Source organism: Neopelma chrysocephalum, unplaced genomic scaffold (genome assembly GCF_003984885.1).
Source record: "Neopelma chrysocephalum unplaced genomic scaffold, ASM398488v2 Primary Assembly neopelma1_166, whole genome shotgun sequence".
NCBI classification, from domain to species: Eukaryota; Metazoa; Chordata; class Aves; order Passeriformes; family Pipridae; genus Neopelma; species Neopelma chrysocephalum.
Window position 1 is genome coordinate 1,756,871 of NW_020897828.1, and position 8,195 is coordinate 1,765,065.

The window sequence follows — 8,195 nt, forward strand, 5'->3', positions numbered from 1 at the left end:
GAGGCTGGGGAAGGGACTGGAGCACAAGTGCTGTGAGGAGAGGCTGAGGGAGCTGGGGCTGTTCAGCCTGGAGAAGAGGAGGCTCAGGGGAGACCTCCTCACTCTCTGCAACTCCCTGACAGGAGGGGGGAGCCAGGGGGGGGTTGGTCTCTTTTCCCAGGCAACTCTCAGCAAGACAAGAGGGCTCGGGGTCTTCAGCTGTGCCAGGGGAGGTTTAGGTTGGATATTAGAAAGAATTTCTTTGCAGAGAGGGTGCTCAGCCATTGGAATGGGCTGCCCAGGGAAGTGGTGGATTCTCCATCCCTGGAGGTTTTTAAGAAGAGACTGGATGTGGCATCAGTGCCATGGGCTGGGAACCACGGCGGGGTTGGATCAAGGGTTGGACTTGATGATCTCGGAGGTCCCTTCCAACCCAGCTGATTCTATGATTCTATGATTCTATGAATGTATCCCACGACAGTTTCAGGTGATTCACTCAGTTGTTTGGCCAATTCCAGCAACTGGCTTCCTGCCAGCTGTCATGCACAAAGAACTCCAAGTTCATGGAATCATGGGATGTTTTGGGTTGGAAGAGACCTTAAAGACCATCTCATTCCACCCCCTGCCATGGGCAGGGACATCTTCCACTAGCCCATGTTGCCAGTGGTCCCTGAGCTTCACAAGCCTTAGGAAGAAGCTGAGAGTGTCACCGCTGGAATTTATCCCAAGTGTGATGACGCTGCTCAACGCAGGGAAAGTTTTCCAAACACATCTTATTTTGAACAGATTTCTCTCTTAGTGTGGCTGGAACCTCTATTTTTACACAAAGCAAGAAGCTTAGAGGTGTCAGATGAGAATCTGGGAAGCACTTTCCCAAACCTTTTGAGCAATAACACATTCAAATATTTTCTTGCTCCAGTCACTTCATTTCTAATTTTGCTATTCAGCACTCCCAATCTCTAAAGCCTGGCTTTAGAACAGACTAACCCTGTCTGAGCATCTAAATTTAGGCCTTACATAGAGCACTAAAGTCTGACATGTTTCTGTGACTGTCTTGGGTCCTTCCAAGAAACAGAATATGTTGTTTTTAGACAAGCAAATTCAGATTCAGGTCCTGTGTGAGAAGTTTCCCACTTCTGCTTTGTGGTCTGGTCTTCACACGGAAGATTTCTTCCTCTTCAAGATTAGGAGGAAATCAGTGGCAAGTCTGGTTCATCTTCCCTCTGGGAAATATTTCTAGGGGAGCAGGTCCCACCTTTCTGCTTGACAGACCATGGCAGGAGTCAATGTTGTCAGGTTTTAAATGACAATGGGATTAAATGGTCTGAGGTGAAGCCTCCTCTGGACCTCCCCAGCAGAGAAGAGTTTGTGTGACTCATAGAGCTGCATTTTCATCCCACAGAGTCACAGAATCATGGAATGGTTTGGGTTGGAAGGAGTTCCAAACCCAGCACCACGGGTGGGGACACCTTCCACTAGACCAGGTTGCTCAACTCATGAATCACCTCATTTCTCCCATTTTGCTTTCACTGCTGTTCCTTCCCTGAGACCCCCTTAGACCCCTGTGGTGTGCAAGATCCTCGTTGCTTGGAAAACATGCATTTTTCCACACAAAAATCCAGGATTTTCAGAACTGGGAAAATCTCAGTGGAGCTGCCCTGGCTGCCTGGTGGGTTGAGTTCCTACCTTTCAGCTCCATGCCCTCCTTCCTTCCTCTGGAGAACATCCTTTAAGTCCTCCTTAAAAGATCAGCTGCAAATCCTTCTGCCACTGTAAATAGTGGAATAGCTGGAATGACTCGGAGCTTCATTCACAGGGACTCTGCAAAATCAAAGGGGCAAATTGATCTGACAACATCAACCTGCTCAGTGTACAAGGCATTAAAATGACTTCCTTGTTCCCTGTTAGGAGCAGCATCTCCAGGAGTATCCGTGTCCTCAGTGTTTTCCTGGGGCCGCGCCAACGGTGCCTCGTTGTCTGATTCCGAAGGGCTCTAATTGAGTGATAATTGCGAGTTCCTCTTGACGACCAACAACTGATAAACTTCATCACCATTTAGCTGGAAATCTGAGAGCTCCAAACAATTTATTTACAAAGGAAAGAGGGGCACAGACATCTCCTGACACGCTGCACCACTCGCCTGCCCTCCACCGCAAGGACGACGCCGTCTGTCGGCGTTTCCGCGGCGCCGATCGACGGCACGGTGCAGTTTTGGGGTTGGGTTGGGGGTTTATTTTTTTCTTTCTAGCTTGAAAATAATTTTTTCTCTCTCTGCATTAGCCATTTGGACCAGCCATTCTTCCTGCCTGCGCAGCCAGAGTAGTTTTGGGGTGTGATTTTTAGGCTCATGGGAGGGAATACCTGATTTTAAGCCACCGGTGAGATGGTCAGTGAAGAGAAAATTAATCCTGAAGTGATAAAAAAAGATGAGAGAGAATAAAGCAACGTGTAGAAATGAAGAAAAATGTTATTTAACTTACAGATAGGGGGATGCAGCCTGGTTTTCTGCTGATTTTCTCATTTGGGTGTTAATGTCTCACCTCTCTCTGGGAGTGGAATACTCAGAATTACAAACTGGCTTCTCCCTTTGCCCCAAAGATTTGTGGGGAGTAGTTTTCGTGGGTGGAGAGATGGATGGTGAAAGGACACCTGAGCTGTTTAGACCTACAATAGCAGTCGGATATTACACTCCTGCTCTGCTTAGTGGAGATCCAACCCATAAAATTGACCCCCAGGGCCAAGCTGTTGAAAGAAGTGTTTCAGCAAAGTCCTCAAATGGTAGAAAAATAGGGCTGGAGAGGACAAGGAGCATCAGCTGCCTTGAAAAACTGTTGCTCTTGACAGATACTTCTCCAGGCTGTTCTTAAAAGCCTCCAGAGAAGATGGGTCCAAGCTGCTCAGAAGAACATCAGTGGTGCCTTGGTGTTTGGGAAAGCTGAGCCTGATCCTTCTGTTCTGCACCTGCTGCTCCCCCCTGTTCAATTCTGTAGAATCATGGAATATCCTGAGCTGGAAGAACCCACCAGGATCACCCAGCCCAAGCCCTGGCCCTGCCCAGGACACCCCAACACTCCCCCCTGTCCCTCAGAGCGTTGTCCAAACCCTCCTGGAGCTCTGGCAGCCTTGGGGCCGTGCCCACTGCCCTGGGGAGCCTGGTCAGTGCCCACCACCCTCTGGGGGAAGAACCTTGTCCTGAGATCCACCCTGAGCCTGCCCTGTCCCAGCTCCAGCCCTTCCCTGGGTCCTGTCCCTGCTCCCAGAGGTTGGAGCTGCCCCTCGGGAGGAGCTGCAGCCCCCGCTGAGCTCTGCCCTGGGGCTCCTCTGCTCCAGCTGCACCAGCCAAGTGCCCTCAGCTGCTCCTCATGAGGTTTCCCCTCTAGACCTTTCACCATTTTTTCCAGTTCCCTATTTTCTCCCTGATTTCTGCTCTCCAAGGCCGAAGAGAACAGTTTTATCCCTTTGCAACAACCTGTTGGTGCTGATGGGCAGAAACCCCCCACCCCCTCAAGTACCAAGGCTGCCAGAGCTCCAGGAGCATTTGGATGATCCCCTCAGGCACGTGGTGTGACTCTTGGGGATGGTCCTGTTCAGGGCCAGGAGCTGGACTGGATGATCCTTGGGGGTTCCTTCCAATTCAGCATCTTCTGTGATCCTGTGAAGTCTTTTCTATCCAAAACCACACGACTCTGTGGCCTTTCCTCACAGTCTGAGGGCTCTGAGCCACCAGCTCACACCACCCCCTGTGCTGCAGCAACCCAAGGATGGGGTGAGGAACCTCGTGGGAGCTGGGACAGACACCTGTGGGCAAAAACTCCCCCCCAGTTTCCCCAGTAAAACCTGCTGGGAGCTGTTTGTCAAAGCTCAGCCCCGACGGCCCCTGGTGGGAACTCAGCTCCCCTCGCTCTGGTGTGTCAGGGAAACCCTCCCATTCCTCATTCCCTGCTCACCACAAACCTCCAGCTTTCAGGCAGAGATAATTCCAGGGGTTATCAGCCTCGGGCCATAAAGGAAGCAGGGGCTGAGCTGCCTTTGCCCGTGCCCAGCCTGGCTGGGGTCAAGAGTGCAAAAGGCTCCTTTTCCCCTCGTCTCCCACAGCCCAGAGATGGATCTGCAGGTCCAACGGGTTCCATTTATCTCCTTGTCCAGCAGGGAAAAGCCCCTCTGAAGCTTTGAAATGGGTTTCTGCTCTGGGGAATTCTCCTTCCACGAACTGCACCGTTAAAAAAATGATGTTGGCCCACAATTTTTGAGTGCTGAGTTTAAACCTCATGGTTCTTGGGAATGCCAGAATGCTTCCTCCTCTGCAGAATGCAGGCCCATGTCACCTCAGGTGCCTTTATCAAAAATTAAAGCCTCCTGCTCTGTTTTGGCCACTGATTTTGGTCAAAAGTTTAGGCCTAGGATGACATCTTTTATTAAATTAATAATATTTTTTTTCCTGTCGGTCATGACAGGGCTTCAGAAAAGATTTTAGTTTCAGAAAAGGTTTTAATTAATTAAATGCCATGCAGGCTGTTTTTGCAGAGTGCCAAGCTTTGAAAAGTCTCTCCTTTGGGTGGAAACAGAGCTTTTCAAAAGGCCAAACTCTCAAATAATTAGGGCAGAATATCTGTGTGCCCATCTAGTCCTCAGCCAAATTTGAATCAGAAAACATATTTGATAACTTGGCGGGTCTTTCCCCTGTTTCAGCCTCGGGAGATTTTATGATGGCAGTTCAAAATCACACCGTTTTTCTTCTTTTATTTCTCTATAACTTGTTCTTTTACTGGGAAAACCCGACTTCCTCCTCCCAGCCCTTGTTCCATGGAAGATGACACATGGACTTCACTGCAAACCCACCCTGAGGGAGAAATTTGGGAAGTGAATCTTTTCGATTGGATCACGAACCTCTCGATTTTGCACCTGGCCAGGCTGAGAAAAGCAGATGAACTAATCCACTCAGCCACGTTTCTTTGTGGAGATTGAAGATGCTTTTACCAGGGACATTTGAGACTCGCCTCAAGAAATCAGCACTCCTTTCAAAATGGAAAATAAAGACGCTTTTCCGTCCCAAATGTGAGGGGAGTGGCTGAATCGAGGCCATTCTCCAATGCTAATATAGAAATTAGCTTTTAGTGGAATCATCTCTGCACTTCCCACCCTTTGCTTTCTCTCTCTCTCTCTCTGTCTGAAATGACCACAATATCCTAAATTAACACTGAACTCACTCAAACCACACATTTAGTTCTCCTCCCTCCTACCCATCAAGCTGCTGCTTCTTCACCCTCACTTGGAAATTACTGAGCTCTCAGTTGACTCTGGAGCAGCTTCTCAGACAGAAAATGGTCTGACACACATTTTATGGGGATGTTTTCTGTTAGATTTTCTTTTCATTGAATCCCAGAATGGTTTGGGTTGGAAGGAACCTCAAAGATCATCCAGTTCCAACCCCCTTCCACCAGCCCAGGTTGTTCCAAGTTTATCCAACCTGGCCTTGGACACTTCCAGGGATCCAGGGGCAGCCACAGCTTCTCTGGGAATTCCATCCCACCCCACGTCACCTCAGGTGCCTTTATCAAAAATTAAGGCCTCCTGCCCTGTTTTGGTCACTGATTTTGGTCAAAAGTTCAGGCCTAGGATGACAGCTTTTATTAAATTAATAATAATTTTTTTCGGTCGGTCATGACAAGGCTTCAGAAAAGATTGTGGTTTCAGAAAAGGTTTTAATTAAAGGTCAACTAGAAAAAAAAATTTCACCTGCACCTTCTCATGTGTGGAATTGGACTGGTCATTTCTTTTATTTATAAAAATTTATATTATAAAAATTTATAATAAAACAAGATATTATTCTATTATTTATTTATTTTTAATTATTACATTTAATTATTTTTAATTTAATATATTTAACTATTTTATTGATTTATTTTATAATTATATTAATTAAATTAATATATAATAAAAATATTTTATTTATAATAAAATTAAATTAAAAAGTCCTGAGATTTAACAAGGTTAAACCAGTCCCCCTGTTATATCTGTGTCTTGCACAAAAGTGGCTTGCAATTTTAGGTGTAAAGGTGTAACAAATAACCTCTTCAAAAAAAGGTCCCAAATGTTTTTTAACCTTTGGTTTTTTTCAGTCTGAAGTTGGTTTATACAGGAACCAATAACAACTAGAAATGCAACAGCTCCTCCAGCACCCAAAAGCAAGGAAGGAGAGGAGGAAAATTCCTATTAATCACAATTATACTGAACAGGGGCTCCTGCACCAAAACCCTGGCAGGGAACTCCACCTCCAGCTTTCAGGCCTGAGGTTTCTCTGCCTAATTAACCAACATGGAAGTTTGGGGTTTTTCGTGCTTCCCCTTGAGGGAAGTTTGGCTTTAAGGCCAATTTTATGGTCACTCTCGGTAGGTTTTACTCAGAGCTGTTCTGTTTTAACATAAATGGAACCTCTGAAGAGGAAAAAACCCAGAAAACAATAGGTTTTATTTTTTATTATGGAGAGACAGGAAAGCTTTTCCTGATTTCCTGCTTGGAGAGGCTTGGATGGGGTGTGTGAATTTATATTTATATATGATTATGTGTGGAAATATTTCGAGGGAACCTGTGGTTGACAGTGGGATGTGTAAGGAGTGGAAAATAGGGTTTTAAACCGAGAAACATCAGGCAAATGATGAAGAATCTGTGATGTTGCTCAGAGAAGCTGTGGCTGCCCCTGGATCCCTGGATCCCTGGATCCCTGGAAGTGTCCAAGGCCAGGTTGGAGCAACCTGGGCTGGTGGAAGGTGTCCCTGCCCATGGAATGAGATGATCTTTAAGGTTCCTCCAAACCCAAACCATCCTGTGATTTTATGGATTCCCCACCTGCAGCATCCCATGGCTGTGCCCTGACCCTGCCTCCCTTCTCCTGTCCTCACTCAGAACTTGCTGAAGCACAGGAGATGTTTAGTTCCATCCCCTTAAAATATCTCCTCTCCCTGTTTATCTCACCCCAGGGGGCTCAGAAACTCTCCCTAAAAAATAAAGACTGTGCACATAACACGTGACATAACATTTGTCTTCAAAACTACCCCCAGACTTCCAACACGAGCTGTTTACTCTCTTTACCCAAGTGAAAAACATCAGCTGCTTGGTTTGTTGTGGGTTTTTTTTTTGGGGGGGGGCAGGTTGCTGTGGTTTTTTTTCTTTGTAAGCCATTTAACAGTATTTTATCTGAAGCAGGAAACCAGGGTTACACTCAGGTCGGGCTCTGAAGAGAGGAAAACAATAAACAGCCAGCAAATCCTTGGAAAGTGAGAAGGGAAATGTTGCCTCCACAAAGAATAAATCATTTGGGTTTTTTTTCTAGAAAAGAGCAAAGTGAACGTCCAGAGACTTCAGACGTGACCTGAGTCAATGTGCAGCCACACATGAGGGATGGGAATGATCAAATCATGGAATTCCAGACTGGTTTGGGTCAGAAGGGACCTTAAAGATCATCCAGTGCCACCCCTTGCCATGGGCAGGGACACCTTCCTCTATCCCAGGTTGCTCCAACCTGGCCTTGGACACTTCCAGGGATCCAGGAGCAGCCACAGCTTCTCTGAGCAACATCACAGGTTCCTCATCATTTGCCTGATGTTTCTTGGTTTAAGATCCTATTTTCCACTCCTTACACATCCCACTGTCAACCACAGGTTCCCTCTAAATATTTCCATACATATTCATATATAAATATAAATTCATACACCCCATCCAAGCAGGAAATCAGGAAAAGCCTCCATCCTGGCTCAGCACGTGAAGTACAAAAGAAAACAGAGTTTTCCAGGTTTAACTTCCTCTGGCTGCACATCCTTCTCTATTTGCTCCTTGCACAGGTCAAACACCTGGAAAATAATTATTAAGGATTCACTCTGAGACTGTTTAAACCACAGAATGGTTTGGGTTGGAAAGGATAATTCCCGGATCCTTCAGGTTGTCGCTCGGGTTTGGAATTCACCTCCTGGCATTTCTTTGAGCTTTGTTAATCCTTGGGATTGGCTCAATGCATTGATAAATATGTTCCAAGGCATCTTGGCTCTCTTCATTCATGGAAATAATCATGGATTTTTTATTTATATGCCTCATTCCACTTCCTTCACTTGTCTTGTACCTCTGTGCAGTTTGTGACCTGGGAGAAATATATATATATATATATATATATTTATATATATTTATATTTATATTTATATTTATATTTATATTTATATTTATAT